The sequence below is a fragment of the Elephas maximus genome, chromosome 1, assembly GCF_024166365.1.
Source record: "Elephas maximus indicus isolate mEleMax1 chromosome 1, mEleMax1 primary haplotype, whole genome shotgun sequence".
NCBI lineage: Eukaryota > Metazoa > Chordata > Mammalia > Proboscidea > Elephantidae > Elephas > Elephas maximus.
Window position 1 is genome coordinate 82,637,468 of NC_064819.1, and position 5,697 is coordinate 82,643,164.

Sequence of the window (5,697 nt, forward strand, 5' to 3'; positions counted from 1 at the left end):
TCAGGCCAAATCTAGACTTCACCTAAGAACGTATTATTGCTTGACTACTTTCTCTTTCCAATTCTGAAGACCACTCCCTCAATAAATCCCATCTCACACTCCTGACATTCTACAGATGGGAAACAGGTTGCTAAAACTACTCAGCAGCAAACACATGCTTTGTTGTTGTTCTTGTTAGGTGCCCTTCAGTCAGTTCCAACTCATAGCAACCTATGTATAACAGAAAGAAACACTGCCAGGACCTGCACCATTCTCACAATCATTGCTATATTTGAGCCCACTGTTGCAGCCACTGTGTCAATGCATCTCATTGAGGGTCTTCCTCTTTTCCACTGACCCTTCACTTTACCAAGCATGATATCCTTCTCCAGGAACTGGTCCCTCCTGAAAACATGTCCAAAGTATGTGAGAGAAGCCTCCCCACTCTCCCTTCTAAGGAACATTCTGGCTGCGCTTCTTCCAAAACAGATCTGTTTGTCCATGGTATATCCAATAATGAATAATAGACTCTAAAATGAAAGTAAGTGGCACGATTCTGCTATGTAGTGTCCACCTTGATGACAGAACTTGAAGTGGAAATGCCTGATCCAAAAGCTAAATGTTGTAATAAAGTTTGTGTAGAAGAAAATGGAGAATGATAGCAAGGAGGGAGAGAGAAGTCAGAAAAGGGTGCTATATTTTCTGTCCATGGTTGTCGTCATCTTTTTTTCTCCTCCTTTCTGTCTTCCTTTCTCTTCAATAACATTGCAAGTAGTTGTTGTTGTTAGGTACCTTGGAGCTGGTTCCAACTCATAGCTAAGCCAAGTATAAGAGAATGAAATGCTGCCTGGTCCTGCACCATCCTCACAATCACTGCTATGTTTGAGCCTATTGTTGCAGCCGCTGTGTCAATCCATCTTGTTGAGGGTCTTCCTCTTTTTCATTGGCGCTCTACTTTTCCAAGCATGATGTCCTTCTCCAGGGACTGGTCCCTCCCGATAACATGTCCAAAGTAAGGGAGATCATCACTTCTAAGGATCATTCTGTTTGTAGTTCTTTCAAGACAAATTTGTTCATTCTTCTGGCAGTCCATGGTATGTATATTCAATATTCTTCACTAACATCATAATTCAAAGACATTTTCAATCTTATTTATTGTCCAGCTTTCGGAATGCCTATGAGGTGACTGAAAATATCATGGCTTGGTCAGGCTCATCTTAGTCCTCAAAGTGACAGTTTTGCTCTATAACATTTTGCCGCAGATTTGCTTAAGACAATACATCCTTTCATTTCTTGATTGCTGTTTTTTTTTTTTTTGCTTCCACTGGTGTTGATTGTGGATACAGGTAAAATGAAATCATTAACAACTCCAATATTTTCTCCATTTATCATGGTGTTACTTATTGGTCCAATTGTGAAGATTTTTGTTTCCTTTGAGTTGAGGTGTAATCCATACTGTAGGGTGCAGTTTTTGATCAGAAAATGCTTCAAATCACCTTCACTTTCAGCAAGCAAGGTTGTGTCATCTGCATACCGAAGGTGGCTAATGAGTCTTCCTCCAGTCCTGACTCCTTCTTATTGTTCAGCTTCTTGGGTTATTTCCGAAGCATACAGATTGAATAAATATTGTGAAAGAATACAACCTTGATTCACCCCTTTCCTGATTTTAAAACACGAAGTATCCCCTTGTTCTGTTCAAAGAACTACCTCTTGACCTATGTACAGGTTCCTCATGTACACAATTAAGTGTTCCAAAATTCCCGTTGTTCACAATATTATCCAAAATGTGTTATAATCCACAAAGTTGAATGGCTTCACATAGTCAATAAAACACAGGTAAACATCTTTCTGGTATCCTCTGCTTTCAGCCAAGATCCAGCTGACATCAGCAAAACTATCTTTTATTTCATGAATTTCTGGAAGTTCCAGGTTGATGTACTGCTCCAACAATTTTTAAATTATTTTCATCAAAATATTACTTGCATATGATATTAATAATATTGCTCGATAATTTCTGCATTCTGTTGAATAACCTTTCTTTGGAATGGGAACAAATGTGGATCTCTTCCAATCAGTTGGCCAACTAACTGTCTTCCAAACTCCTTGGCATAGACAAGCAAGTGCTTCCATCTTTGCATCCATTTGTTGAAACATCTCAATTTGTATACCCTCAATTTCTGGAACATTGATTTTTTGGCAATGCCTTCAGTACAGCTTGAACTTCTTCCTTCAATACCATCGGTTCTTCATCATATAAAAAAATTAATTTTATTTTTTATTTTTTTTTTATCATATACTACCTCCTAAAATGGTTGAACATTGACCAATTCTATTTGGTACAGTGACTCTATGTATTCCTTCCATCTTGTTTTCATGCTTCTTGTGTCATTCATTATTTTGCTCATAGAATCCTTCAATATTGCAACTCGAGGCTTGAATTTTTTTCTTCAGTTCTTTCAGCTTAAGAAATGTGAAGCATGTTCTTCTCTTTATGTCTTCTAACTTCAGATCTTTGCACATTATGATACTTTCCTTTGTCTCCTTAAGCCACCCTTTGAAATCTTTTGTTCAGCTCTTTTCTTCATCATTTCTTTAATTGCTTTAGCTACTCTACTTTCAAGAGCAAGTTTCAGAGTCTCTTCTGACATCCATTTTGGTCTTTTCTTTCTTTCTGTCTTTTTGATGTCTTTTTGTTTTTTTCATGTATGATGTACTTGATGCCATCCCAGTTTGTCTGGTCTTCTTCCATCATGAGTGTTCAATGGGTCAAATCTATACTTGAGATGGTCTCTAAATTCAGATGGGATATATTCAAGGTCATATTTTGGTCTTGTGAATTATGTTAATTTTCTTCAGCTTCAGTTTGAACTTGCATATAAGTAATTGATAATCTGGCCTTGTGCTGACTGATGATATTGAGCTTTTCCATTGTCTCTTTCCACCAGTGTAGCCTATTTAATTCCTGTGCATTCCAACCAGCAAGGTTCACGTGTATAGTAGCTATTTATGTTGTTGAGAAAAAGATATTTGCAATGTACAATTTGTTGGTCTTGCAAAGTTCTATCATGCCATCTCTGGTGTTGTTTCTGTCACCCAGGCCATATTTTCCAACTACTGATCCTTTCTCTTTGTTTCCAACTTTTGAATTCCAAACATCAGTAATTATCAATGCATCTTGTTTGCATGTTTGATCAATTTCAGACGGCAGAAGTTGGGAAAAGTACGTGCTACTCTTCCTGAAAATGGAAGGATGACTCCAATGGCTGAACCTCTAGCTTGGGGCAGAGCCTCAAATGACAGAGCTTTAATTCTGGGCCTTGAAACCTAATGTAGTTTGTCTTGCTGGGTTTAAACATTTCTTGGGATCAGTGACTCCTTTTTTCAATTTAAAATTGATAGCTTCTTTAACTGGAATGTCTATAGTTGTTATCCTATGCCTGTCTAACCATAGTATTTTGGGGAGCACATAATTTGTTTCTTGAATTTCACAGATTTACAAATAGACAAGGGATGTATCTCAGGATGGATTACACCCAGAGCCTCATCCACACCTAATTTAGAGAATTTAGATAACATATGATTTGAGACTTTTGAGCTGATGAGATTTCGATGAGAATTTTGGTCTTTGAGTTGATGCTGTGAAGGTTTGAGATTGGGGGAATGTCGGGAAGAAGTAAATGTTTTTGTGTGTGGAACAGTTGTGGATCTTTGTAGACCAGGGGGAAGACTGTAGTAGGTGTAAAAATGTACCCCTAAAATTATTGGTGTTCTAATATCCGAAAGCTTTGATTATGTTACCATCCATCAAAAAATCAAACCCAGTGCCATGGAGTCAATTCTGACTCATAGAATGACAGGGTAGAACTGCCCCGTAGTTTCCAAGGAGCACCTGGTGGATTCAAACTGCCGACCTTTTGCTTAGTAGCCATAGCACTTAACCACTACCCACCAAGGTTTCCTGTTACCTTCCCAGGCAAAAGGAATTTTGCAGACTTTATTAAGTTAAGGATCTTGTAATGGAAACATTTTCCTCCGTTTTCTGGGTGGACAAGATCCTCATAAGAGGGAGACAGGTGGGCCAGAGTCAGGAAATGAAATGAGACAACAGAAGCAGAGGTCAGAGCGATGCAGTCATGAGCCAAAGAACTGAAGATAATAAATTTGTGTTTTTTGAAGCCATTAAATTTAAGGTAATTTGCTACAGTAGCAATAGGCAACTAATCCAGAGTTTGGCATTAAATTGTACTGTAGTCAGTGTATTGAAAAACTGGCTACCAAAAGAAACTGATACAGTTCTTTAAGGACTCCTTGGCAGAGTGTTAAAAATTACTGATCCTACACCCCACCTATAATCCCATCAAGCAAGATTACAGGGAGATACTTGTGTAATCTGCGTTTCATACTCAAAAACTTGATGAATGTTGTAATTTTCCTTACTACTACGTTTATTTTTCAAAAAAAAAAAAAACTCTGTGCCCCCTCTGAAGCTCTAATTTAGGACCTTCATGTTATGAGACTGACGCCCTGCCTACTGCGCTAAGAAGGCACCAGCGCAAATACCTGTTAATGTATTTCTCAACTGGAAAGATTTCAAGCTTCTGTGAAATTTCTGAAATAATTCATTTTTATGTACTAAACCCTGGTGGAGTAGTGGTTAAGAGCTACAGCAGCAACCCAAAAGATCGGCAGTGCGAGTCCACCAAACACTCCTTGGCAACAGTATGGGGCAGTTCTGTCCTGTCATTTATGGTCACCACGGGTTTTTTTTTTTTTTTTTTTTAATACGCCTCCAACGGAGCCCTGGTGGCGCAGTGATTAAGAGCTCGGGTGGTATTCAAAAGGCCAGCAGTTCTAATACATTAGTTTCTCCTCCGGAACCCTATGGCATAAGCCAACCAGTATTGCTTTTTTTTTTATACGTCTCCATGCTCGAAAAGGAATTGGTGCTACGTCATACATTTAGTTTGCTCCTGCTGTGTTTGTCACATAGCCTCGATCAAAGTCATTTCAGGAGTTTACTCCTTAGTAAATAAATATACAACAGAGTGAAGTTTTCCAGTACCACTTTAAACATCATTTACTGCTGGATGACAGGAAGCAAGTTACTTACTATCTGTGCCTCATATTCTCCATCAGGAAAATGGAAATCGTAGTAAAAAGTATCTATCGTTGAGGCAGTTTAGAGGATTGAACGAAAGGAAATGTAAGGACAGTGCGTGGCACGTACTAAATTTCCAGTAACGTTCGTTTGTTATTTATCAGTGTTTTGCACAGTAGAAATATTCTAGGAAAAGATTAACGTGACGGAAAACAATCTTGCATCCTTATAAATATTATGATTTGGAACTCAAAAAAAAAAAATTTTTTTTTTTTTTTTTGTCTTAGTATGCACGGTAGCGTGGCCGAGCGGTCTAAGGCGCTGGATTAAGGCTCCAGTCTCTGCGGGGGCGTGGGTTCGAATCCCACCGCTGCCAAGTGTATTGCAACTTCAATTCATCTGAGAACAGCATTGGCAAAAGCCTACCCTTTGCTATCGGGTTTGATTACGACTCTTGGCGAGCCTTTTTATATAGGACAGAGTGCAACTACCCCCGAAGAGTTTCCAAGGAGCAGCTGGTGGGTTCAAACTTTTGGTTAGCAGCCGACCTCTCTCAACTAGGTCGCCCCAGGATAGCCAGATATTTATCTCCGTAATAGTAGGTTAAGATCAATTATCAT

At 38.8% G+C, this 5,697-nt stretch overlaps 1 non-coding gene across 1 annotated transcript; it reads left to right on the plus strand.

The window, feature by feature from the left end:
• The first annotated feature begins 5,371 nt into the window (after positions 1 to 5,371).
• Positions 5,372 to 5,453, plus strand: TRNAL-AAG (transfer RNA leucine (anticodon AAG)). Its single transcript has one exon. It is a non-coding gene; the product is annotated as a tRNA-Leu (tRNA).
• The last annotated feature ends 244 nt before the right edge of the window (positions 5,454 to 5,697 follow it).